Genomic DNA, 13,011 nt, shown 5'->3' on the forward strand with positions numbered 1-13,011 from the left:
GGCACAAACATTTTGGTTTTGTACGTTAATTAAGGGTGGTAGGAGAAACTAGGAAGCTCTATAAATACCTGATAGCCGTTAAAAACATATAATGTCAATCAGATTTTAAGTCCACATGTGGCAAAGTACTGAAGATTCAGTGCTATGGGACTCATTCCCAGCAGGAGTTAACACCTTCTGGAAAGGAAGGGAAAAATTTAAGGAGCAGAAATAGACATTTTCCAATATGAAAATTTTGTCCCAAAATATGTGTTTTGATTTTCCAAAGACACTGCTGCAAATTTTTAATTGTGTGTTTATGCTTTACTGAAAATGATTTTTTAACCCAAAAAATATATGGTCAGAATGCGTACTGAAAATTGCAGTTTCTCCTCCTCTTCTATTTTTTTTTGAGTTGGAACAAGTAGTAACAACACAATTAGAAAATACTGATATAAAACTCCTTACGTTGTCTATAATTTGCAATAAATCATTTCAATGTTTAAAATAAATGAACAAAAGAGGAAAGATTAAATTGATGCATTTGCTCCTAAATCTTGTTTTTAAAACAATGCAGGATTATGCCCTGTTTGGAAGTGATGCAACATTTTGCCATTTTTTTTGCTTGGCATGTTTGAATTGAATTGAATTTATTGTCACGTGTACCAAGGCACAATTAAAAGTTTTGTCTTGTGAGCAATACAGGCAGATCACAGAGTTAAGTAGCATAGATAGTAAATAATAGGTAAACAGCAGCAAAAACAAAAACACAGGTACAAGCAAACATTAAGAGTTTGAGAGTCCATTCAGTATTCTAACAACAGTAAGGTAGAAACTGTTTCGAGACCGAATGGTGTGTGTGTGTGTGTGTGTGTGTGTTTGTTTGTTTGTTTTCAGGCTTCTGTACCTTCTCCTTGATGGTAGAGGTTGTAGAAAAACACTGCCAGGGTGGGTTGGCCTTTGTGACTGTCCAGGCCGACTCCACCACTCTGTAACCATCTCTGATCTTGAATGATACAGTTGCCATACCAGATAGTGATACATCCAGACAGAATGCGCTCGATGGCAAAGCTATAAATGTTGGCAAGGGTATTTGCCACCATGCCAAATTTCCTCAGCTGCCTGACGAAGAAGAGATGTTGGGCCTTTGAACTAGTGCGTCCACATGAAGAGTTCAAGAAAGCTTGTTGTTGATGACCACTCCCAGGAGCTTAACAGTCTCCACTCGTTCCACCTCTGTGCTGTTGATGTGTAGGGGGGCATGAGTAACATCCCGCCGAAAGTCAATAATAAGTTCCTTGGTTTTGCCAGCATTGAGAGCTAGGTTGTTCTCAGTGCACCATTTTTCCAGGTCTTCCACATCCCGTTGGTAGTCTGTTTTGTCACCATCTGGGATTTGACTGACTATGGTGGTGTCATCAGCAAACTTGTAAATGGCGTTAGTTTGGTATTTGGTGACGCAGTCATGGGTATATGGTGAGTACAGTAGGGGGCTCCAGTGTTGAATGTTAGTGAGGATGAAATATTGTCCCCAATCTTCACTGATTGTGGCCCTTCACTGATTGTGGCCTATGGGTCAGGAAACTGAGGATCCAGTTGCAGAGAGTGGGGCTTAGTTCAAGATCAATAAGTTTAGTAATCCTTCTTGAGGGGACAATAGTGTTGAAGGCTGAACTGTAGTCAATGAGTAGGATTCTTATATAGCTGTTCTTGGTGTCAAGATGTTCTAGGGAAGAGTGAAGGGCGAGTGATATGGCATCTGACATGGATCTACTGGTCCAATAGGCAAATTGGAGTGGGCCAAGAGTAGTGGGGAGGCTGCAGTTGATTAATGCCATGACCAGCCTTTCAAAGCACTGCATGACCACCGAAGTTAGGGCCACTAGGCGGTAGTCATTGAGACATGCTGCAAGAGTTTTCTTAATCACAGGGATGATGTTGACGCTCTTGAAACAGGCAGGGACAGTAGCCGGCTGCAGGGAGAGGTTGAAGATGTCCGAGAAGACCTCTGCCAGTTGATTTGCGCATGCTCTAGTGCACAGCCTGGTACTCCGTCTGGTCCCATCACTTTCCTTGGATTCACAGAAAGGAAAACTGATCTGACCTCTGATGCAGTGACTGTTGGGATACGTTTGTCAGGACTTGTCAAAATAGGTGTTACTTCTCCGCCGAAATTCTGCTCAAACCTTCCATAATATATGATTTGAACTTATGAAACATTCACCACAGAAGTATCACATCAATGAATCACTGCCAACACTGCAGATTCTGGTAGGGTGGAACCTTAAAATATGAAAATTGTACTGATTTCCCTTAAATGCTGGCCTTTTGGGACATAAATTGTAAACTTACTGCACTTAAACAACAGATGTTATACAAGTGATCCAATACCTAAACACAAAAATGAAAAATAGCAATGCGGTAAATCAGAAACATGATCAGGGATTGCTGGAAAAGATAAACAGGTTTGGCAGCATCTGTGGAGAGAAAGCAGCGTTAACCTTTTGGGTCTAGTGATCCTTCTTCAGAGCTGATTGTGGCTCAGAAAAGGTTGGTATATTCATACACGTGTAAATGATTTGCATAAAGCCACACCCCATAATTTGTCCGACAACAATCACTTGAGCCAATAATGATATGTAATTTATGCAATATTTTTGGCTATTTTTACAGTCACCATCCACTGGAGTGTTTTAGCTCTCAGACTACATGTTGCTTTGAAACGTTCAAGAACAGCATGAGATATATTTAATATGTGTTTGATGAAACAAACAGACAATTCTGTTTGCAATTCAACTTCAAAATGGACTGTGTTTTGACAATACTTTTAGAAACAGCAAAGCGTTGCATTAAATAAAATTCAACATACTAGATTAATTTATTGCTCAAACGAACAAGCAAATAATCTAGGAATGTTATGAATATTTACAACATGTTACTTTTTAGGCATAATTAAGTAATGCAGTCGTAAGAATTCAATTGAAACTTCAAATATAACATTAAAATGTATCTAATCGGGTTGAAATTGATAGATGTTACCCCAAATTGTCTGATGGAGAACTGATGCAACTTACCAATTTAGCAAAAGCGGCAGCCAATTCATGAAGACATTGGTTCTATTGCTAAATACATGGGCCTTCCTTTGGCATTCTGGGCAGTTACCTGATATGGTTCTTAGCCTACATAAATATGCAAATTAGGAGTCTAATGCCTGTTGAAAGATTCATCAAGTGATGAGTAGAAGATGTTCTTTTTGGAAGAATATCGGGAATATCGGACCAATCTGAAATGAGGAATTAAGAGGGCTAAAAAGGGTCATGAGATATCTTTAGCAAACAGGTTTAAGGAAAATCCCAAAGCCTTTTATTTCTATGTAAGGAACAAGAGGGTAACTAGAGAAAGGGTTGGACCACTCAAGGACAAAGGAGGGAAGATTTGCGTGGAGTCAGAGAAAATTTATGAGATTCTTAATGAGTACTTTGCATTGGTATTCACCAAGGAGAGGGACATGGTGGATGTTGAGGTTAGGGATAGACCTTTGACTACTGTAAAGGAGGGAGAAAGTGTTGTGCATTCTAAAAGGCATTAAGGTGGACAAGTCCCCAGGACCAGATGGGATCTATCCCGGGTTACTGAGGAAAGCGAGAGGGGAAATAGCTAGGGTTTTAACAGATATCTTTGCAACATCCTTGAAAATGAGGACTGGAGAATTGCTAATGTTGTCCCCTTGTTTAAGAAGTGTGGCAGGGATAATCCAGATAATACAGATCTGTGAGCCTGACGTCAGTGGTAGGGAAGCTACCGGAGAAGATACTAAGGGATAGGATATATACCCATTTGGAAGAAAATTGGCTTATCAGTGATCAAGCAGCATGGTTTTGTGCAGGGAACGTCATGTCTTACAAACCTAATAGAATTCTTTGAAGAGGTGACAAAGTTGATTAATGAGGGAAGGGATGTAGATGTCATATACATGAACTTTAGTAAGGCATTTGATAAGGTTCCCCATTGTAGGCTGATGAAGGTAAGTCGCATGGGGTCCAGCGTGTTCTATCTAGATGGATAGTGAACTGGTTGGGCAACAGGAGACAGAGTAGTAGTGGAAGGGAGCTTCTCAAAATGGAGACCAGTGACCACTGTTGTTTGTGATATACATAAATGATTTGGAGGAAGGTGTAAGTTGCCTCATTAGCACGTTTGCAGATGATACTAAGATTGGTGGTATAGCAAATAGTGAAGAGGACTGTCAGAGAATACAGCAGAATATAGATAGATTGGAGAGTTGGACAGAGAAATGGCAGATGGACTTCAATCTGAACAAATGTGAAGTGATGCATTTTGGAAGATGCAATTCTAGAGCGAACTGTACAGTAAATAGAAAAGTCCTGGGGAAAATTGATGTACAGAGAGATCTGGGTGTTTAGTTGCATTGTTCCCTGAAGAAGGCAACGCAGGTCAGTAGAGTGGTCAAGAAGGCATAGGGCATGTTTTCCTTCATCAGATGAGGTATTGAATACAAGAGTTGGCAGGTCATGTTACAGTTGTATAAGACTTTATTCAGCCACATTTACAATACTGCGTACAGTTCTGGTCACTACATTAACAAAAGGATGTGGATGCTTTGGAGAGGGTGCAGTAGAGGTTCACCAGGATGTTGCCTGGTATGGAGGGTGCTAGCTATGAGGAGAGGTTGCGTAGATTAGGATTATTTTCATTGGAATGAAGGTGGTTGAGAGGGGACCTAATTGAGGCCTACAAAATCATGAGACAGGGTGGATAGCAAGAAACGTTTTCCCAGAACGGAGGACTCAGTTACAAGTGCTCACGAGTTCAAACTGAGAGGGGAAAAGTTTAGAGGCGATATACATGGTAAGTTCTTTACACAGAGGGTGATGGGTGCCTGGAACACATTGCCAGCGGAGGTGGTAGGGGTGGGAATGATAGTGTCATTTAAGATGTATCTAGACAGATACACGAGTTGGCAGGGAGCAAAGGGATACCGATCCTTAGAAAATAGACAGCAGATTTAGACAGAGGATCTGGATTGGTGCAGGCTTGGAGGGCTGAAGGGCCTGTTCCTGTGCTGTAATTTTCATTGTTCTTTGTTCACTTCTGATACCTCAATAGATGATTTACAGGTGGTGATTAATAGATGAAAAAAACATTTATTCAGCCACATTTACAATACTGCGTACAGTTCTGGTCACTACATTAACAAAAGGATGTGGATGCTTTGGAGAGGGTGCAGTAGAGGTTCACCAGGATGTTGCCTGGTATGGAGGGTGCTAGCTATGAGGAGAGGTTGCGTAGATTAGGATTATTTTCATTGGAATGAAGGTGGTTGAGAGGGGACCTGATTGAGGCCTACAAAATCATGAGACAGGGTGGATAGCAAGAAACGTTTTCCCAGAATGGAGGACTCAGTTACTAGTGCTCACGAGTTCAAAGTGAGAGGGGAAAGTTTAGAGGCAATATACATGCAAAGTTCTTTACACAGAGGGTGATGGGTGCCTGGAACACATTGCCAGCGGAGGTGGTAGGGGTGGGAATGATAGTGTCATTTAAGATGTATCTAGACAGATACACGAGTGGGCAGGGAGCAAAGGGATACCGATCCTTAGAAAATAGACAGCAGATTTAGATAGAGGATCTGGATTGGTGAAGGCTTGGAGGACTGAAGGGCCTGTTCCTGCGCTGTAATTTTCATTGTTCTTTGTTCACTTCTGATACCTCAATAGATGATTTACAGGTGGTGATTAATAGATGAAAAAAACACATGGGTGATTTTGTGATGGGGAAAAAATCATTTAGTTTTGTGTAAGAGCGCTTCTGGATATGTGAAACAAAACAAAATGACTAACCTCATTCAGGATTTCTTAAAGGCCCCAGGATTAACTGAACATTTTGAGATAAATCTTCTCAAGTAATTGTACAACTGTCAATTATTAAATTTCATTTTCCATACCCCGAGGATTTATGAATATCTATGAATTTGGATAACAAAATAGTTAAATAGATATTGAAACAACCAATAGATTTAGTATATATTTTTAAAATATATAGTATGGGAACTATCTGCAGCCTGTGGCCAAGTGGCAGAACAACAAAGTTCACAATATTGCTTCAAATTAGATTTGATGTAAGATGGTGTTTAGCTCATTATACATTATGATCAGATTCAAAGATAGAAATTAACATAGCTGTCACTAATGTGAGACTTACCTTTTGCATTTGATACTATTGCAGCCTATCTGTTAGCAGTGTTTCGAAAATTTGGAATTGAATTCCTTATATGTTTACTTTTCACAACTGTTTGAGAATTTACAAGTAAGCTGGAAATTGATTTTTAAAAATCCCTTTTTGGAACATTGATCTTAAGGCTGGAATTCATTGCCAATGTCTTATTACCTTGAAAAGGTGGCATTAACAGGCCTTTTCCTTGAACCACACAAGTCTATTGTTAAAACTTAATACAGTGAGCTTCAAAGTTAAGTTTGAATTATCTTAATGTGGAATGGGAATCACATGTCATCTAGATCAGGGAAGTATGGCGGGTATTCTTCAATTTCTAGTAATCTGTCACTTTTGTAATTTTATTAATGCCAACATTTTCACTCCCAAATTATCTTTTAGGATGGATTCAAATTTTCATCCCCACCATGATACTTTGAGGAGTCCAGTTTTCTGCACAACTTGTCTGGTAACACAAGTGCTTTGCTTGAGAACCCTCATTAAGTCACAGAAGCAAGTACTAGCTTTATTTTGCTAGAGCAGAAATACGTGTGAAATTGGCTCCCTGTGATTAGAGGAATATTCAAACTAATTAAAGAAATGTTTAAATAATTAAAATTGTTCACCATTTTCTGGTGAGGTACGAGAGTTGTTTTCCAATTATCAATTTTCAGCTTTCATTAGAAATACACGATAGACCAAGAACTTCATAATTAATTCTTGAAAAAGTTGTTTCCCAAACCTCTCCCACCCCCATTTTAATGGAGCATTAGTTCAAGTCTGACTGATGGGAACTGCTGAGTATTAAAATATGTTACAAAAAGCACAACTGCTGGGTGCTTGTGGTGAAGTAATGGTGTTCCTACTTCTGAGTATGGAAGCCTGGGTTCAAGTCCCACCTACTCCAGAGGTGTGTTGTAACATCTCCAGATGGGCTCATTAGAAGATACCTAAAACACTAACGTTGCAGAGGAGGTGGCAGTGTAGTGGTGATGCCACTGGGCTAGGAATCAAGAACTTCAGGCTAATGGCCTGGGGACATGGGATCATGTCCCAGAGGCAATGGTGAAACCTGAATCCAATAGAAAATGTTAAGGCTGTTGTAGTGCAGTGGTAATGTCCCTACCTCTGAGCCAGGAGGCCTGGGATCATGTCCCACCTACTCCACAAATGTGTAATATCATCTCTGAACAGGTTGATCAGAAGAATTGATAAAACAATTTGGTTTCTCCCTTTCCAACTCCATTTTGATTTAGCTCACACTCTTCCTACCTCTCCATCACCTTTGATGATCATCATTGCCCTTTACAGGCTTTGCATGTGTATGCATCAATTGGAAAACATGGGTGATTTACTGGTGGTGGCCATAAGTGAAAATTGCCATAAGTGGTTTGTGGTGCGAAAGCCGTTCAGTTGTTTGTTTTAGCACTTGCAGATAAAAAAAAACTCAAATGCTTTTGCGAAGTTCAGTTGCCTGGGAGTCTTGCAATACAGAGTGATATCAATAGAGTGGGTTCAAATGCCTGCACCAACTGAGGTTATCATAAAGGACTCTCAGAAATTTTTGAAACTCTCCCTTCGCCTGAGGTGTGGTGACACTCAGGTTAACCACAACCAGTTGTGTCTCTTTCTTGAGGGAGAGCAGCCTGAAGTCCAATTTAACTGTGATGAATTTTCTTTACATTTATTAATACCCTGTCTGTCCCTCACCTTTAGTGTTGTTGCATTGCCCTTAATAGGCTTTGCATGTAAATTGGAACGATTGATTTGGTGGTGGTGATTTGTTTTTATTCATTGACAGGATGTGAGTATCACTGGTTAGGCCAGCATTTATTGCACATCCTTAATTGCCCAGAGAGCAGTTAAGTGTTAACTACATTGCTGTGGGTCTAGAGTTACATGTAGGTCAGATCAGGTAATGATGATAGTTTCCTCTGCTGAAGAACGTTAGTTAACCAGATGGGTTTTTCCAACAATGGATTCATGGTCATCATTAGACTCTTAATTCCAGACTCATACAGATGTACAGCACAGAAAAAGACCCTTCGGTCCAACCCATCCATGCCGACCATATATCTCAACCCAATCTAGTCTCACCTGCTAGCACCCGGCCCATATTCCTCCAAACCCTTCCTATTCATATACCCATCCAAATGCCTTTTTCAAATTCCACTATCTGCCATGGCAGGATCAGAACCTGGGTTCCCAGAACATTAAATGAGTCTCCAGATTAATAGTTCAGCAATAATACCACTAGGCCATCACCTCCCAGTTAATAGATGAAAACTAACACAGATGCTTTGGTCGATGGGGGAAAAAGCTGTTTAATTATCTGTGTAAACTATTCTGAAAATTAAAAAACAACACAAATGTCTGGGTTCTTGTGGTGCAGTGGTAGTGCTTCTACTTATGGGTCAGGAGACCCGGGTTCAGATCCCATTTGCTCCACATATGTGTCATAACATCTCTGAACAAGTTGATTAGAAAATATATAAAATACAAATGTTTAAGGACTCTTCTGGCACAATGGTAGTGTCCTTACCTCTGAACCATGAGGTTCAGGTTCCATCTGCTCCAGAGGTGTGCATTAACATCTAAACAGGTTGATTAGAGAATATATTTATGCATATAAGATATATAAACACAAATGTTTCTCCTTGCAGGAGTCCTCCCACTTTCCGTTGGTGGGTGTCGTATGCAGCAGTCTCATGTAATCATAGATTTGCTGTGATTCATGGACTCCCACCCCAAATGGTTAATTATGGTGCTATGGAGGCTGTGGAACATGCATTGTTGGTACTCCCTGACTGGCTATTTAAAGCCCTGCTTCAGCCGCACACTCTTAACCTTGAGGGACTGCTGCATGTGACACCCTCCAATGGAAAGTGGGAGGACTTCTGTAAGGAGAAACATTTGTGTTTTATATATTTTAAGTGACGGGTCATAGTTCTTCTGAGGCTATGTAAGTGCCAAGATGTCTTTGGAATGGAAGTACGCCGTGTCCAAGTACCCTTAAGGCTCTTAGAGAGAGGTAGGCACCACAGAGGCTGCAGTGCATTGTCACTGATTCCAACCCCATTTTTATTTAGCCCATTCCTCTCTTCTCACCCTTTTATTTTTGTTATTGTGCAGAATTTCTAATTTATTAAAACCAAAAGAACTGCAGATGCTGTAAATCAGAAACAAAAACAGAAGTTGCTGGAAAAGTTCAGGTCTGGCAGCATCTGTGAACATTTGGGGTCTGGTGACCCTTCTTCAGAACTTGAGCAAGGGTCACCAAACCCGAAATGTTAACTCTGATTTCTCTCCACAGATGCTGCCAGACCTGCTGAGCTTTTCCAGCAACTTCTGTTTTTATTTCTAATTTATTACTTGTTTTAATTTGTTAACTGGGTGATTTGGCGTGAGTTTATATATAAAAAAAGATAAAAGAAAAATTTGAGGGCTCTTGTGACTTTTCAATTTCCACCTTCTCTAAATGTAGCACAACACATCTGAACAGATGGATTAAAATTCTCTAAAAGACAAGTATGAGCCATATGTTCACTGCCAGCTAAGAAATTCATATGTCTCTTTGTTTAAGGATGACCATTTTAATGCTCAACTTTGTATTCCACCATAAACAAGAGAAACATTAAACCTCAACATTTGTTAGCTGAATGTAAGATTAATCCCATCAATATTTCATTGTATCATCTTTTTAAAATGGACAAGGATGCAAGCACAAGTTTACTAATAAAAGGCAAAGCCACCATAGTCCCAGACAGCCACAGGATTGGTCTCTTATTACAGAGAGAGAGAGAGAGAGACAACTGCTGCTAAGTTTAACCTGAGTGTCACCATTTTGTTGGAGAAGGGGTGAGGTTGAGAAGGAGGAACTCATCAAGATCACTGAGGAAAAGAGTTACATTTACCTAATAATGAAATATTCAGAGGCACCAAGGGTTTTTTTTATCTAACATCACTGTGCTCACTCTACTCAGCCTTGCTTTCATTTTCTGTTTCCTGTACATAGCTGCAGCTGTTGTCCAATCTGACTGTGATTTCTGTCACCCAAAACCAGTGGGTTTCCTTCCAATGTTCTTTCCGTGTTTGTAGCTCCATTGCCAGATTCAATTAAGACTCAAGTCTCAAAATTTATTTACAAAAATTTGTAATGAATATTCCATTATATTTCTTGCTGGAACAAGAAATCTTGAATTGATTAACATACTATCGAATGAAGCCCTTCTCTAACTCTCCAAACAAAACAAATTTCTTTGATATTTGTTTTGCTCTAAATCTAACTTCTTTGCATCCTAAATTTTAATTGTTTCATCTTTGGTGACTGTTAAGTTGATAAAACACCAACCTATGGAATTCTCACCCTAATTCTAATAATCTCTACTTCACTTTCCAGTTTTAACATGCTCCTTAAAACTGATCCATCTGAGCAAACCTTGGGCCTTCTGCCCGCATGCTGTTTGCATGGGTTGGTGCCAGATTTTTGTTATAATTGTCCCATGAAGTGCATCCTTGCAATGTATTATTTTAACAGTAATGGCATTGTGCAAATACATGCTGGGGTTTTTTGAGCAGAGACTGCAGCTCAAATTTAAATTAACTTTCTTATTTTGTGACCAACAAATGAATATTGTTTTAACAGCTTTCAATAAAACTATTTTATGCTGTCCATTTCTTTTGGCTGTCCAACACATTTTTATGCAGTTACATTGCTAGTAAGTGAAATTCATGGTGAAAGCCAGTTTGATCACTTAGGTCATTGTTAGTAATAATATTGTACTTTGACTCCTATATACTCATATTACAGCTTGGAATTCTAATTTTGTCTGACTATGAACATGGATTACTGAGATTGGGGATGATTGTGTCATTGTGCAGAATAGAAAATGGCTGGCAGTATTTCTATTGATTTGGACATTATAGAGGTAGCATGATGAGAGGCCTGTAAGGAGCTTATTAGCCTGTTGGAACATGAGATGCTACAAACAGGGGTATAGGCTTTAGCATCGAAAAGGATGGCAATGGAAAAGCACAGAAGGTCAGGCAGCATCCGAGGAGCAAGAATGTCGACCTTTCGGGCATAAGCCTTCCACCGTGGAATGAGATAGACAAGGAAGTGGGAACTGTTCTACAATTCAAATGTGGTTTTCCTAGTCAGATGGATTTCAGGAATTGAAAATGAAATCCCTAGCACACATAAGACAAATGTTTTGTATGACCTGATTCAATTTCAGAAAGTGGTCATGGTGGGAATGGTGGGGTAAGGAAGCAGAGTTTCTGTTTCAGTCTTCATTCCCTGTTGGAGAGACTTTATTCCTCAACTGCTCAATTGGAAGGTCAATGTAGTGTAGGATCAGATGAATACCGTCTGATGCTAACATGATACATATGGAAGCTACCCTGTGGTACAAACTGTATCACTAAGAGACACATGTAGACAAAGAGATCAGAATATGAAGCATTACATAAGGAGAAACCATTAGAAAAAAGAACAAATAAAATTACAGCACAGGAATAGGCCCTTCAGCCCTTCAAGCCTGCGCCGATCCAGATCCTTTATTTAAACCTGACGCCTATTTTCGAAGGATCTGTATCCTTCCATTCTTGGAAATTTGCTACTACATTGGGGCAAGTAGAAATGTAAAGATGCAGAATAACATGGTTGAAAAAATATGGAAAGATGATGTATTGTGAACTTAGCCACAGAGTTTTGTGACTTTTGCTCGAGCAGTCATGGTGATGTTATCAGGACTGAATTAATTTGAATTGAGACATCACAACAACTTGGTTGTTATAGCAGCTTTCAAAGTAGTAAGGCATTCCAAGGTGCTTTGAAGACATTGAAGGAACCTAGAGAGGAAAATGAATGTGAAATAAGACAAGTTTAAAGACAAGAGGGATGGATAGGCTTTGAGGATGGGCATGTTGGTAGGTTTGACATTCAAAAAGAACATGTCTAAGCAAAAAAGAACCAATATTTAGATTAAGAAGGTCTTTTTAATACTTGGTTAAGAATTTTTCTGGTGGTGTTTACAGAAGTTAAATTCAAGATTAGAGTAGTGCTGGAAAAGCACAGCAGGTCAGGCGGCATGAGGAAAATCAAGCCTGATGAAGGGCTTTTGCCCAAAAATTGATTTTCCTGCTCCTTAGATGCTGCCTGACCTGCTGTGCTTTTCCAGCACTACTCTAATCTTGACTCTACTCTCCAGCATCTGCAGTACCCACTTTCACCTAGAAGTCAAATTCAGCCTAATGCCTGGGGTTGGTTCATCTTCACATTACATCCTCTTGGCCATGGACAGTCTACAGCTTTTGGACTCTGTGGGATATAAATGAATTAATGTTATTTCTGCAAGTATAAATTCTGATACAGAATGGGAATGAGAAAATACATATTCAGCAAAAAGAAAGCATGAGACGTGAATACAGAACAATGGTGGATATATGGGCAAACAGGAAAGCATCTGTTTCCCCCTTTCAAGACACAGGAACTAACCCTAATCAAAGAGGTCAAAGTGGCCTCTGGATGGAAATAGATGCTGATAGAAGAAAAGATATGCCTAATCAATAACCTATAATAGACTGACGTCAAACACCCTTATGGGAGTCAGAGATAAGAGTTTGTCACAGACAAAACAGGATAAACAGAAGTTGTGGGATAAGTCTTAAGGAAATGAGTGACGTAAGCGAAGCAGGGAACAAACAATGGAATAAGGAAAAATATGGGGATTCAAACTGAATAAATTTCGAGAGTTTGTTGGATTTGGTGTGCATTTTGTCATTGCCTTACCTGGTAAT

The sequence above is a fragment of the Chiloscyllium plagiosum genome, chromosome 19 (genome assembly GCF_004010195.1).
Source record: "Chiloscyllium plagiosum isolate BGI_BamShark_2017 chromosome 19, ASM401019v2, whole genome shotgun sequence".
Classification (NCBI taxonomy): Eukaryota; Metazoa; Chordata; class Chondrichthyes; order Orectolobiformes; family Hemiscylliidae; genus Chiloscyllium; species Chiloscyllium plagiosum.